This window comes from Labrus mixtus, unplaced genomic scaffold (genome assembly GCF_963584025.1).
Source record: "Labrus mixtus unplaced genomic scaffold, fLabMix1.1 SCAFFOLD_68, whole genome shotgun sequence".
In the NCBI taxonomy this organism is placed as follows: domain Eukaryota; kingdom Metazoa; phylum Chordata; class Actinopteri; order Labriformes; family Labridae; genus Labrus; species Labrus mixtus.
The window spans coordinates 110,001-122,500 of NW_026870340.1; the positions used below are offsets into that span (position 1 = coordinate 110,001).

The following is a 12,500-nucleotide window of genomic DNA, read 5'->3' on the forward strand; positions in this document are numbered from 1 at the left end:
TGGACATGTGAATATGTCTCTATATGATAAAAAAAAATCATATGATCAAAAAAAATTAAAAAGCTTACAGCACCTGGTATTCCCAGGCGGTCTCCCATCCAAGTACTAACCAGGCCCGACCCTGCTTAGCTTCTGAGATGGAACGAGATCGGGCGTGTTCAGGGTGGTATGGCCGTAAGCCATTATTGTGTGCAGACAGGGGCCTTTTAAAGATGTCATGCCCTTGATTCTGGCTGAATTTTTGGACATGTGAATATGTCTCTATATGATAAAAAAAAACATGATCAAAAAAATGAAAAAGCTTACAGCACCTGGTATTCCCAGGCGGTCTCCCATCCAAGTACTAGCCAGGCCTTACCCTGCTTAGCTTCTGAGATCGAACGAGATCGGGCGTGTTCAGGGTGGTATGGCCGTAAGCCATTATTGTCTGCAAACAGGGGCCTTTTAAAGATGTCATGCCATTGATTCTGGCTGAATTTTTGGACATGTGAATATGTCTCTCTATGATAAAAAAAAAACATATGATCAAAAAAATAAAAAAAGCTTACAGCGTCTGGTATTCCCAGGCGGTCTCCCATCCAAGTACTAACCAGGCCCGACCCTACTTAGCTTCCAAGATCGGACGAGTTCAGGGTGGTTTGGCCGTAAGCCATTATTGTGTGCAGAAAGGGGCCTTTTAAAGATGTCATGCCCTTGATTCTGGCTGAATTTTTGGACATGTGAATATGTCTCTCTATGATAAAAAAAAACACATGATCAAAAAAATGAAACAGCTTACAGCATCTGGTATTCCACAGGCGGTCTCCCATCCAAGTACTAACCAGGCACGACCCTGCTTAGTTTCCGAGATCGGACGAGATCGGACGAGTTCAGGGTGGTATGACCGTAAGCCATTATTGTGTGCAGAAAGGGGCCTTTTAAAGATGTCATGCCCTTGATTCTGGTTGAATTTTTGGACATGTGAATATGTCTCTATATGATAAAAAAAAATCATATGATCAAAAAAAATTAAAAAGCTTACAGCACATGGTATTCCCAGGTGGTCTCCCTTCCAAGTACTAACCAGGCCCGACCCTGCTTAGCTTCCGAGATCGGACGAGTTCAGGGTGGTATGTCCTTAAGCCATTATTGTATGCAGAAAGGGGCCTTTTAAAGATGTCATGCCCTTGATTCTGGCTGAATTTTTGGACATGTGAATATGTCTCTATATGATAAAAAAAAAACATATGATCAAAAAAATGAAAAAACTTACAGCACCTGGTATTCCCAGGCGGTCTCCCATCCAAGTACTAACCAGGCCCTACCCTGCTTAGCTTCCGAGATCGGACAAGATCAGGCGTGTTCAGGGTGGTATGGCCATAAGCCATTATTGTGTGCAGACAGGGGCCTTTTAAAGATGTCATGCCCTTGATTCTGGCTGAATTTTTGGACATGTGAATATGTCTCTATATGATAAAAAAAAACATATGATCAAAAAAATGAAAACGCTTACAGCACCTGATATTCCCAGGTTGTCTCCCATCCAAGTACTAACCAGGCCCGACCCTGCTTTGCTTCCGAGATCGGACGAGATCGGGCGTGTTCAGGGTGGTATGGCCGTAAGCCATTATTGTGTTCAGACAGGGGCCTTTTAAAGATGTCATGCCCTTGATTCTGGCTGAATTTGTGGACATGTGAATATGTCTCTCTATGATAAAAAAAACATATGATCAAAAAAATAAAAAAAGCTTACAGCATCTGGTATTCCCAGGCGGTCTCCCATTCAAGTACTAACCAGGCCCGACCCTGCTTAGCTTCCGAGATCGGACGAGATCGGGCGTGTTCAGGGTGGTATGGCCGTAAGCCATTATTGTGTGCAGAAAGGGGCCTTTTAAAGATGTCATGCCCTTGATTCTGGCTGAATTTTTGGACATGTGAATATGTCTCTATATGATAAAAAAAAACATATGATCAAAAAAATGAAAACGCTTACAGCACCTGGTATTCCCAGGTGGTCTCCCATCCAAGTACTAACCAGGCCCGACCCTGCTTTGCTTCCGAGATCGGACGAGATCGGGCGTGTTCAGGGTGGTATGGCCGTAAGCCATTATTGTGTGCAGACAGGGGCCTTTTAAAGATGTCATGCCCTTGATTCTGGCTGAATTTGTGGACATGTGAATATGTCTCTCTATGATAAAAAAAACATATGATCAAAAAAATAAAAAAAGCTTACAGCATCTGGTATTCCCAGGCGGTCTCCCATTCAAGTACTAACCAGGCCCGACCGAGCCGAGCAGCACCTGAGCAGAGCAGCGAGCAGCACCTGAGCAGAGCAGCGAGCAGCACCTGAGCAGAGCAGCGAGCAGCACCTGAGCAGAGCAGCGTACTACGGTGAGCGTATTGCATAATTGCTTGTTCCGTTCTCCTCTGCACTGTGTTACTGTGTACCTACTCTTAGCTTAGCCTAGCAGTTAGCTTTACAATGGCTTCTTTTTCTGTCTCTCCCTCTCCTGCTCTCTCCTGCTCTACGTGTCAGATGTTAAGTTATTCCTCGTCCTCCTTTAGTGATAATGATACTTGTAAGAAATGTAGTTTATTTTTAGCTTTGGAGGCGAGGGTGTCTGAGTTAGAGAGACGGCTCCGCACCATTGAGTCGGAGTCATCGTATGCAGCAGTAGTTAGCCAGCCACCTGTAGCAGGTGCGGGCCGACATAGCTTGGCTTCCCCCCCGGTAACTCCCGAGCAGCCGGGAGGCAGTGGCTGGGTTACTGTCCGAGGGAAGCATAGTCGAAAATCGAAGCACACGGTTCCCCACCAACCACTTCACGTTTCAAACAAATTTTCCCCACTCAGCGACACACCCGCTGAGAATAAAACTCTGATTATTGGAGACTCCATAGTCCGAAACGTGAAGCTAGCGAAGTCAGCGGGCATAGTTAGGTGTATACCCGGGGCCAGAGCGGGCGACATCGCATCTCATTTAAAGTTGCTGACAAAGACTAAAGGTAGATTTGATACAATCGTAATTCATGTCGGCACAAATGACTCCCGACTACGCCAGTCGGAAGTCACTAAGGTTAATGTGGAGTCGGTGTGTACTTTTGCTAAGACGATGTCAGACTCCGTAGTGTTCTCTGGACCCCTCCCAAATCAGACCAGTGATGACATGTATAGCCGCATGTCATCACTCAACCGCTGGCTGTCGAGGTGGTGTCCAGCACACGATGTGGGCTTCATAGATAACTGGCAGTCTTTTTGGGGAAAACCTGGTCTGCTAGCTAGAGACGGCATCCATCCCACTTTGGACGGTGCAGCTCTATTATCTAGAAACATAGCAGAGGTTATTAGTCCAAAACCCTGACAACAACTCAGAGTTCAGACCAGGAGGCAGAGCTGCAGTCTTACACACTTCTCTGCGCCTCCCTTAGATCTGTCTCCCAGTCACTATAGCTGTAATTCTGAATCGAACTGTAGTTATACTATAGGTACTGTGTCTGTCCCCCGGCCCAAACGCATTTTTATAAGTCATCCAAACGGCGTGAATCATCAGAATCTGATTAGAATCAAAACTACGAATACGATTTTGCTACAAGATCGGAGGATTCACTGCGGACTTTTGAACATTAGGTCCTTAGCATCCAAGTCTCTTTTAGTGAATGATCTGATATCAGATCAGCACATTGATTTACTTTTTTTGACTGAAACCTGGCTGTGTCGAGATGAATATGTTAGTTTGAATGAATCCACTCCTCCCAGTCATTTTAATACTCATATACCTCGAGACACCGGACAAGGTGGTGGAGTAGCAGCTATTTTTAATTCCAGTCTTTTAGTTAACCCTCGACCAAAGCTGAATTTTTCTTCTTTTGAAAGCCTTGTTCTTAGTCTTCCACATCCAGTCTCAAGAACCTTTCAGCCAGTTCTAGTTGCTGTAGTTTACCGCCCTCCTGGCCCATATTCTGAGTTTTTATCTGAGTTTGCAGAATTTTTATCAGACTTAGTCCTTAGCAGTGATAGAATAATTGTTGTAGGTGACTTCAATATCCATGTGGATGTTGAAAATGATAGCCTGAGCACAGCTTTCATGTCACTATTAGACTCTATTGGTTTCACCCAGGGTGTAAACGAACCTACTCATCATTTTAACCACACCCTGGATCTTGTTTTAGCTTATGGAATTGAAATCCATAACCTTACAGTTTTCCTAGAAAATCCTCTGCTATCAGACCATTTTTTTATTACATTTGATTTTGTCCTACTAGAATTACCTCTGCCTGGAAGAGGTGTGCTTTCTAGAAGTTTGTCGGATAGTGCTGTGGCTAGATTTAAGGAAGCTATTTCAGCTGTTTTTGATTCAGTACCGTGTTTCAACCCAGTTGGAAACTCTTACGATAGCTTTAGTCCCTCTCAGCTAGATCAGTTTGTTGATAGTGCAGTGGATTCGCTGAGAGTTACTCTGGATTCGATTGCTCCCCTGAAACAGAAGGTTGTCAAGCGGCGGAGAGTGGCTCCATGGTTCAACTCAGAAACCCGTACTCTGAAACAATCATCACGGAATTTTGAAAGAATATGGCGTTCGACCAAAATGGTAGAATCTCGTTTTTTCTGGCAGGATAGTCATAGAAGATATATGAAGGCTCTACGTCACGCCCGAGCTGCCTACTACTCCTCTCTAATCGAGGAAAACAAAGGCAATCCTAGATACCTTTTCAGCACTGTAGCCAGGCTGACAGAGAGTCATGGCTCCATTGAGCCTTGTATTCCTCTAGCCCTCAGCAGTAATGATTTCCTTAGCTTTTTCAACAACAAAGTTCTAGACATCAGAGACAAAATTGGAAACCTCCTGCCCTTACCTGGTGCAGATACGTCTGTTACGGCAGAGACAGTTCCAGGACCAGATATTAGTCTCGACTGTTTTTCTCCAATCGACCTTTCAGAGCTACATTCCATTTTTTCTGCATCGAAACCGTCAACCTGTATTTTGGACCCAATCCCAACCAAGCTGTTTAAGGAAGTCTTTCCCTTAGTTAGCAACTCCATATTAGATATGATCAATATGTCTTTACTGGCAGGCTATGTACCACAGACATTTAAAGTAGCGGTAATCAAACCTCTACTTAAAAAGCCTACTCTGGACTCAGGAACTCTGGCTAACTACAGACCTATATCCAACCTTCCTTTTATCTCGAAGATCCTGGAGAAGGTGGTAGCTAAACAGCTGTGTGACTTTCTCCATGACAACAGTTTATTTGAAGAGTTCCAGTCAGGATTTAGAGTCCACCATAGCACTGAGACTGCACTAGTTAGAGTTACAAACGATCTACTTCTAGCCTCAGACAGGGGACTTCTGTCTGTGCTCGTCTTGTTAGATCTTAGTGCTGCTTTTGACACCATTGACCATCGGATCCTGTTGTACAGACTGGAGCATTTGCTTGGAATTACAGGGACTGCTTTAAGTTGGTTTGAATCCTACTTATCAGACCGATCTCAGTTTGTACATGTTAATGATGAGTCCTCTATGCACACTAAAGTTTGCCATGGAGTCCCACAAGGTTCAGTGCTTGGACCAATTCTTTTTACATTATATATGCTTCCTCTGGGAAATATTATGAGGAAACACTCCATACAGTTTCATTGTTATGCAGATGATACTCAGCTTTATGTATCAATGAAGCCCGATGGTACCAGTCAGTTATGTCAGCTAGAAACATGCCTTAAGGACGTTAGGACCTGGATGACCAGAAATTTTTTGCTACTTAACTCAGACAAGACTGAAGTTATTGTGCTAGGCCCTAAGAACCTCAGAGAGACTTTTTCTAGTGATGTGACTGTCCTTAATGACATCAGCCTGGCATCTAGCACCACTGTTAGGAATCTAGGAGTTATTTTTGATCAAGATATGTCTTTTAGCTCTCACATCAGTCAAGTTTCAAGAACAGCCTACTTTCACCTTCGTAATATATCCAAGATCAGGAATATCCTGTCGCAAAGTGATGCAGAAAAACTAGTTCATGCATTTGTTACCTCCAGACTGGATTATTGTAACTCTCTTTTGTCAGGGTGCTCTGGCAAATCTCTAAAGACTCTTCAACGGGTCCAGAATGCTGCAGCTCGTGTACTGACCAGAACCAGGAAATGGGACCACATTACTCCTGTCCTGGCTTCTCTGCACTGGCTCCCTATACAGTCTAGAATAGAATTCAAGATCCTTCTTCTCACCTACAAAGCTCTAAATGGCCAGGCACCATCTTATCTTAAGGAGCTACTAGTGCCGTACTGTCCCTTGAGAGCGTTGCGGTCCCGGAGTGCAGGCCTGCTGGTGGTACCTACAGTCTCCAAGTGTACTATGGGGGGTAAAGCCTTCAGTTATCGGGCTCCTCTCCTCTGGAACCGCCTTCCAGCCGGGGTCCGGGAGGCAGACACAGTCTGTATTTTTAAGATTAGACTTAAAACTTTCTTTTTTGATAAATCTTATAGTTAGGGCTGGTGCTGGTGTAGACCAGCTCTTAGTTATGCTGCTATAGGCTTAGACTACCGGGGGAACTGGCACCTTGAGCTCCTCTCTCTCTCTCTCTCTCTCTCTCTCTCTCTATGCATATACAGTACATCATATTACTGCATGTATCTATCTATAAATCTCAGTCACTAACCACCTACTTTCCTGGGAGCTCTTGAGCTCCCCTAGGCTCCTCAAGATCATCGGTTGACGGCTTGCCAGAACAACCCCCACCCCACCACTACCCCCTCCCCACCGGATCGTGGGTTGGCGGCCTGCCAGAACAACCCCCCACACCCCCTCCCCTCCCCACCGGATTGCTGATGGACGGTCTACCTCCCCCCACCCCCTTGCTCTCTATCCCTCTTCCTGCATCTTATCCCATCTCTCCCCCTATCCCTTTCCAAGCCCGGCGCAGTCTAGGCCTGTGAAGACTGTTTCGTCATGAGCCGGGGATCCGGCCGAAGATTTCTGCCTTTTAATAAGGCAGTTTTTTCTTACCACTGTAACTTTTGCTGCTTTGCTAAAGTGCTCATGATGGATAGGCCGGATCTTTGTAACATAGCAATAAGTAAGGTCCTTTACCTGCTTTTTGTAACATAACAATGAGTAAGGTCTTTTACCTGCTCTTTTGTAATGTTAACAGACAATGAGTAAGGTATTTTACCTGCTTCTTGTAAAGTGTCTCGAGATAACACTTGTTATGAGTTGACGCTATACAAATAAAAGTTGATTGATTGATTGATAAAAGTTGACCCTGCTTAGCTTCCGAGATGGGACGAGATCGGGCGTGTTAAGGGTGGTATGGCCGTAAGCCATTATTGTGTGCAGACAGGGGCCTTTTAAAGATGTTATGCCCTTGATTCTGGCTGAATTTTTGGACATGTGAATATGTCTCTATATGATAAAAAAAAAACATATGATCAAAAAAATGAAAAAGCTTACAGCACCTGGTATTCCCAGGCGGTCTCCCATCCAAGTATTAACCAGGCCCTACCCTGCTTAGCTTCCGAGATCGGACGAGATCAGGCGTGTTCAGGGTGGTATGGCCGTAAGCTGTTATTGTGTGCAGACAGGGGCCTTTTAAAGATCTCATGCCCTTGATTCTGGCTGAATTTTTGGACATGTGAATATGTCTCTATATGATAAAAAAAGAACATATGATCAAAAAAAATGAAAAAGCTTACAGCACCTGGTATTCCCAGGCGGTCTCCCATCCAAGTACTAACCAGGCCAGACGCTGCTTAGCTTCCGAGATCGGACAAGTTCAGGGTGGTATGTCCTTAAGCCATTATTGTGTGCAGAAAGGGGCCGTTTAAAGATGTCATGCCCTTGATTCTGGCTGAATTTTTGGACATGTGAATATGTCTCTATATGATAAAAAAAACATATGATCAAACAAAATGAAAAAGCTTACAGCACCTGGTATTCCCAGGCGGTCTCCCATCCAAGTACTAACCAGGCCCGACCATGCTTAGCTTCCGAGATCGGACGAGTTCAGGGTGGTATGGCCGTAAGCCATTATTGTGTGCAGAAATGGGCCTTAAAGATGTCATTCCCTTGATTCTGGCTGAATTTTTGGACATGTGAATATGTCTCTATATGATAAAAAAAAAACATATGATCAAAAAAATGAAAAAGCTTACAGCACCTGGTATTCCCAGGCGGTCTCCCATCCAAGTACTAACCAGGCGTGACATTGCTTAGCTTCCGAGATCGGAAGAGATCGGGCGTGTTCAGGGTGGTATGGCTGTAAGCCATTATTGTGTGCAGACAGGGGCCTTTTAAAGATGTCATGCCCTTGATTCTGGCTGAATTTTTGGACATGTGAATATGTCTCTCTATGATAAAAAAAAAACATATGATCAAAAAAATGAAAAAGCTTATAGCACCTGGTATTCCCAGGCGGTCTCCCATCCAAGTACTAACCAGGCCCGACCCTGCTTAGCTTCCGAGATCGGACGAGATCGGGCGTGTTCAGGGTGGTATGGCCATAAGTCATTATTGTGTGCAGACAGGGGCCTTTTAAAGATGTCATGCCCTTGATTCTGGCTGAATTTTTGGACATGTGAATATGTCTCTATATGATAAAAAAAAAACATATGATCAAAAAAATGAAAAAGCTTACAGCACCTGGTATTCCCAGGCGGTCTCCCATCCAAGTACTAACCAGGCCCAACCCTGCTTAGCTTCCAAGATCTGACGAGTTCAGGGTGGTATGGCCGTAAGCCATTATTGTGTGCAGAAAGGGGCCTTTTAAAGATGTCATGCCCTTGATTCTGGCTGAATTTTTGGACATGTGAATATGTCTCTATATGATAAAAAAAAACATATGATCAAAAAAATGAAAACGCTTACAGCACCTGATATTCCCAGGTGGTCTCCCATCCAAGTACTAACCAGGTCCGACCCTGCTTTGCTTCCGAGATCGGACGAGATCGGGCGTGTTCAGGGTGGTATGGCCGTAAGCCATTATTGTGTTCAGACAGGGGCCTTTTAAAGATGTCATGCCCTTGATTCTGGCTGAATTTGTGGACATGTGAATATGTCTCTCTATGATAAAAAAAACATATGATCAAAAAAATAAAAAAAGCTTACAGCATCTGGTATTCCCAGGCGGTCTCCCATTCAAGTACTAACCAGGCCCGACCCTGCTTAGCTTCCGAGATCGGACGAGATCGGGCGTGTTCAGGGTGGTATGGCCATAAGCCATTATTGTGTGCAGAAAGGGGCCTTTCAAAGATGTCATTCCCTTGATTCTGGCTGAATTTTTGGACATGTGAATATGTCTCTATATGATAAAAAAAAAACATATGATCAAAAAAATGAAAAAGCTTACAGCACCTGGTATTCCCAGGCGGTCTCCCATCCAAGTACTAACCAGGCCTGACCCTGCTTAGCTTCCGAGATCGGGCGTGTTCAGGGTGGTATGGCCATAAGTCATTATTGTGTGCAGAAAGGGGCCTTTTAAAGATGTCATGCCCTTGATTCTGGCTGAATTTTTGGACATGTGAATATGTCTCTATATGATAAAAAAAAACATATCATCAAAAAAATGAAAAAGCTTACAGCACCTGGTATTCCCAGGCGGTCTCCCATCCAAGTACTAACCAGGCCCTACCTGGCTTAGCTTCCGAGATCGGACGAGATCAGGCGTGTTCAGGGTGGTATGGCTGTAAGCCATTATTGTGTGCAGAGAGGGGCCTTTTAAAGATGTCATGCCCTTGATTCTGGCTGAATTTTTGGACATGTGAATATGTCTCTATATGATAAAAAAAACATATGATCAAAAAAAATGAAAAAGCTTACAGCACCTGGTATTCCCAGGAGGTCTCCCATCCAAGTACTAACCAGGCCCGACCCTGCTTAGCTTCCGAGATCAGACGAGATCGGGCGTGTTCAGGGTGGTATGGCCGTAAGCCATTATGGTGTGCAGAAAGGGGCCTTTTAAAGATGTCATGCCCTTGATTCTGGCTGAATTTTTGGACATGTGAATATGTCTCTATATGATAAAAAAAAACATATGATCAAACAAAATGAAAAAGCTTACAGCACCTGGTATTCCCAGACGGTCTCCCATCCAAGTACTAACCAGGCCCGACCCTGCTTAGCTTCCGAGATCAGACGAGATCGGGCGTGTTCAGGGTGGTATGGCCGTAAGCCATTATTGTGTGCAGAAAGGGGCCTTTTAAAGATATCATGCCCTTGATTCTGGCTGAATTTTTGGACATGTGAATATGTCTCTATATGATAAAAAAAAACATATGATCAAAAAAATGAAAAAGCTTACAGCACCTGGTATTCCCAGGCGGTCTCCCATCCAAGTACTAACCAGGCCCGACCCTGCTTAGCTTCCGAGATCGGGCGTGTTCAGGGTGGTATGACCGTAAGCCATTATTGTGTGCAGAAAGGGGCCTTTTAAAGATGTCATGCCCTTGATTCTGGCTGAATTTTTGGACATGTGAATATGTCTCTATATGATAAAAAAAAAACATATGATCAAAAAAATGAAAAAGCTTACAGCACCTGGTATTCCCAGGCGGTCTCCCATCGAAGTACTAACCAGGCCCGACCCTGCTTAGCTTCCGAGATCGGACGAGTTCAGGGTGGTATGGCCGTAAGGCATTATTGTGTGCAGAAAGGGGCCTTTTAAAGATGTCATGCCCTTGATTCTGGCTGAATTTTTGGACATGTGAAAATGTCTCTCTATGATAAAAAAAAACATATGATCAAAAAAATGAAAAAGCTTACAGCACCTGGTATTCCTAGGCGGTCTCCCGTCCAAGTATTAACCAGGCCGACCCTGCTTAGCTTCTGAGATCGGACGAGTTCAGGGTGGTATGGCCGTAAGGCATTATTGTGTGCAGAAAGGGGCCTTTTAAAGATGTCAAGCCCTTGATTCTGGCTGAATTTTTGGACATGTGAAAATGTCTCTCTATGATAAAAAAAAACATATGATCAAAAAAATGAAAAAGCTTACAGCACCTGGTATTCCTAGGCGGTCTCCCGTCCAAGTATTAACCAGGCCGACCCTGCTTAGCTTCTGAGATCGGACGAGTTCAGGGTGGTATGGACGTAAGGCATTATTGTGTGCAGAAAGGGGCCTTTTAAAGATATCATGCCCTTGATTCTGGCTGAATTTTTGGACATGTGAATATGTCTCTATATGATAAAAAAAAAACATATGATCAAAAAAATGAAAAAGCTTACAGCACCTGGTATTCCCAGGCGGTCTCCCATCCAAGTACTAACCAGGCCCGACCCTGCTTAGCTTCCGAGATCGGGCGTGTTCAGGGTGGTATGACCGTAAGCCATTATTGTGTGCAGAAAGGGGCCTTTTAAAGATGTCATGCCCTTGATTCTGGCTGAATTTTTGGACATGTGAATATGTCTCTATATGATAAAAAAAAAACATATGATCAAAAAAATGAAAAAGCTTACAGCACCTGGTATTCCCAGGCGGTCTCCCATCCAAGTACTAACCAGGCCCGACCCTGCTTAGCTTCCGGGATCAGACGAGATCGGGCGTGTTCAGGGTGGTATGGCTGTAAGCCATTATTGTGTGCGGAAAGGGGCCTTTTAAAGATGTCATGCCCTTGATTCTGGCTGAATTTTTGGACATGTGAATATGTCTCTATATGATAAAAAAAAACATATGATCAAAAAAAAATAAAAAGCTTACAGCACCTGGTATTCCCAGGCGGTATCCCATCCAAGTACTAACCAGGCACGACCCTGCTTAGTTTCCGAGATCGGACGAGAACGGACGAGTTCAGGGTGGTTTGACCGTAAGCCATTATTGTGTGCAGAAAGGGACCTTTTAAAGATGTCATGCCCTTGATTCTGGTTGAATTTTTGGACATGTGAATATGTCTCTATATGATAAAAAAAAATCATATGATCCAAAAAAATTAAAAAGCTTACAGCACCTGGTATTCCCAGGCGGTCTCCCATCCAAGTACTAACCAGGCCCGACCCTGCTCAGCTTCCGAGATCGGACGAGTTCAGGGTGGTATGTCCTTAAGCCATTATTGTATGCAGAAAGGGGCCTTTTAAAGATGTCATGCCCTTGATTCTGGCTGAATTTTTGGACATGTGAATATGTCTCTATATGATAAAAAAAAACATATGATCAAAAAAATGAAAAAGCTTACAGCACCTGGTATTCCCAGGCGGTCTCCCATCCAAGTAATAACCAGGCCCGACCCTGCTTAGCTTCCGAGATCGGACGAGATCAGGCGTGTTCAGGGTGGTATGGCCGTAAGCCATTATTGTGTGCAGACAGGGGCCTTTTAAAGATGTCATGCCCTTGATTCTGGCTGAATTTTTGGACATGTGAATATGTCTCTATATGATAAAAAAAAACATGATCAAAAAAATGAAAAAGCTTACAGCACCTGGTATTCCCAGGCGGTCTCCCATCCAAGTACTAACCAGGCCCGACCCTGCTTAGCTTCTGAGATCGAACGAGATCGGGCGTGTTCAGGGTGGTATGGCCGTAAGCCATTATTGTCTGCAGACAGGG

General features: G+C 44.3%; 16 non-coding genes and 12 pseudogenes across 16 annotated transcripts; all 28 read right to left on the reverse strand.

The window, feature by feature from the left end:
* Positions 1-61: 61 nt before the first annotated feature.
* On the reverse strand, positions 62-180 carry LOC132969405 (5S ribosomal RNA). The gene has a single exon (XR_009671686.1). It is a non-coding gene; the product is annotated as a 5S ribosomal RNA (ribosomal RNA).
* A 119-nt stretch (positions 181-299) lies between these two features.
* On the reverse strand, positions 300-418 carry LOC132969335 (5S ribosomal RNA). The gene has a single exon (XR_009671620.1). It is a non-coding gene; the product is annotated as a 5S ribosomal RNA (ribosomal RNA).
* Positions 419-541: 123 nt separating this feature from the next.
* On the reverse strand, positions 542-650 carry LOC132969110 (5S ribosomal RNA; annotated as a pseudogene).
* A 121-nt stretch (positions 651-771) lies between these two features.
* Positions 772-891, reverse strand: LOC132969581 (5S ribosomal RNA; annotated as a pseudogene).
* A 123-nt stretch (positions 892-1,014) lies between these two features.
* Positions 1,015-1,123, reverse strand: LOC132969130 (5S ribosomal RNA; annotated as a pseudogene).
* A 122-nt stretch (positions 1,124-1,245) lies between these two features.
* On the reverse strand, positions 1,246-1,364 carry LOC132969319 (5S ribosomal RNA). The gene has a single exon (XR_009671606.1). It is a non-coding gene; the product is annotated as a 5S ribosomal RNA (ribosomal RNA).
* A 121-nt stretch (positions 1,365-1,485) lies between these two features.
* Positions 1,486-1,604, reverse strand: LOC132969375 (5S ribosomal RNA). The gene has a single exon (XR_009671658.1). It is a non-coding gene; the product is annotated as a 5S ribosomal RNA (ribosomal RNA).
* Positions 1,605-1,725: 121 nt separating this feature from the next.
* On the reverse strand, positions 1,726-1,844 carry LOC132969247 (5S ribosomal RNA). The gene has a single exon (XR_009671536.1). It is a non-coding gene; the product is annotated as a 5S ribosomal RNA (ribosomal RNA).
* Positions 1,845-1,965: 121 nt separating this feature from the next.
* On the reverse strand, positions 1,966-2,084 carry LOC132969067 (5S ribosomal RNA). Its single transcript, XR_009671454.1, has one exon. It is a non-coding gene; the product is annotated as a 5S ribosomal RNA (ribosomal RNA).
* A 5,329-nt stretch (positions 2,085-7,413) lies between these two features.
* Positions 7,414-7,532, reverse strand: LOC132969219 (5S ribosomal RNA). Its single transcript, XR_009671510.1, has one exon. It is a non-coding gene; the product is annotated as a 5S ribosomal RNA (ribosomal RNA).
* A 353-nt stretch (positions 7,533-7,885) lies between these two features.
* On the reverse strand, positions 7,886-7,994 carry LOC132969537 (5S ribosomal RNA; annotated as a pseudogene).
* Positions 7,995-8,114: 120 nt separating this feature from the next.
* Positions 8,115-8,233, reverse strand: LOC132969474 (5S ribosomal RNA; annotated as a pseudogene).
* A 122-nt stretch (positions 8,234-8,355) lies between these two features.
* LOC132969189 (5S ribosomal RNA) lies at positions 8,356-8,474 on the reverse strand. The gene has a single exon (XR_009671481.1). It is a non-coding gene; the product is annotated as a 5S ribosomal RNA (ribosomal RNA).
* A 122-nt stretch (positions 8,475-8,596) lies between these two features.
* On the reverse strand, positions 8,597-8,705 carry LOC132969586 (5S ribosomal RNA; annotated as a pseudogene).
* A 121-nt stretch (positions 8,706-8,826) lies between these two features.
* Positions 8,827-8,945, reverse strand: LOC132969274 (5S ribosomal RNA). The gene has a single exon (XR_009671562.1). It is a non-coding gene; the product is annotated as a 5S ribosomal RNA (ribosomal RNA).
* A 121-nt stretch (positions 8,946-9,066) lies between these two features.
* LOC132969298 (5S ribosomal RNA) lies at positions 9,067-9,185 on the reverse strand. The gene has a single exon (XR_009671586.1). It is a non-coding gene; the product is annotated as a 5S ribosomal RNA (ribosomal RNA).
* Positions 9,186-9,307: 122 nt separating this feature from the next.
* On the reverse strand, positions 9,308-9,416 carry LOC132969532 (5S ribosomal RNA; annotated as a pseudogene).
* Positions 9,417-9,537: 121 nt separating this feature from the next.
* On the reverse strand, positions 9,538-9,656 carry LOC132969325 (5S ribosomal RNA). The gene has a single exon (XR_009671611.1). It is a non-coding gene; the product is annotated as a 5S ribosomal RNA (ribosomal RNA).
* A 121-nt stretch (positions 9,657-9,777) lies between these two features.
* Positions 9,778-9,896, reverse strand: LOC132969213 (5S ribosomal RNA). Its single transcript, XR_009671504.1, has one exon. It is a non-coding gene; the product is annotated as a 5S ribosomal RNA (ribosomal RNA).
* A 122-nt stretch (positions 9,897-10,018) lies between these two features.
* LOC132969518 (5S ribosomal RNA) lies at positions 10,019-10,137 on the reverse strand. Its single transcript, XR_009671741.1, has one exon. It is a non-coding gene; the product is annotated as a 5S ribosomal RNA (ribosomal RNA).
* A 121-nt stretch (positions 10,138-10,258) lies between these two features.
* LOC132969437 (5S ribosomal RNA) lies at positions 10,259-10,367 on the reverse strand (annotated as a pseudogene).
* Positions 10,368-10,489: 122 nt separating this feature from the next.
* On the reverse strand, positions 10,490-10,598 carry LOC132969549 (5S ribosomal RNA; annotated as a pseudogene).
* Positions 10,599-11,178: 580 nt separating this feature from the next.
* Positions 11,179-11,287, reverse strand: LOC132969438 (5S ribosomal RNA; annotated as a pseudogene).
* Positions 11,288-11,409: 122 nt separating this feature from the next.
* LOC132969233 (5S ribosomal RNA) lies at positions 11,410-11,528 on the reverse strand. Its single transcript, XR_009671523.1, has one exon. It is a non-coding gene; the product is annotated as a 5S ribosomal RNA (ribosomal RNA).
* Positions 11,529-11,650: 122 nt separating this feature from the next.
* Positions 11,651-11,769, reverse strand: LOC132969545 (5S ribosomal RNA; annotated as a pseudogene).
* A 123-nt stretch (positions 11,770-11,892) lies between these two features.
* On the reverse strand, positions 11,893-12,001 carry LOC132969094 (5S ribosomal RNA; annotated as a pseudogene).
* A 121-nt stretch (positions 12,002-12,122) lies between these two features.
* Positions 12,123-12,241, reverse strand: LOC132969258 (5S ribosomal RNA). Its single transcript, XR_009671547.1, has one exon. It is a non-coding gene; the product is annotated as a 5S ribosomal RNA (ribosomal RNA).
* Positions 12,242-12,360: 119 nt separating this feature from the next.
* LOC132969200 (5S ribosomal RNA) lies at positions 12,361-12,479 on the reverse strand. The gene has a single exon (XR_009671492.1). It is a non-coding gene; the product is annotated as a 5S ribosomal RNA (ribosomal RNA).
* Between the last annotated feature and the right edge of the window lie 21 nt (positions 12,480-12,500).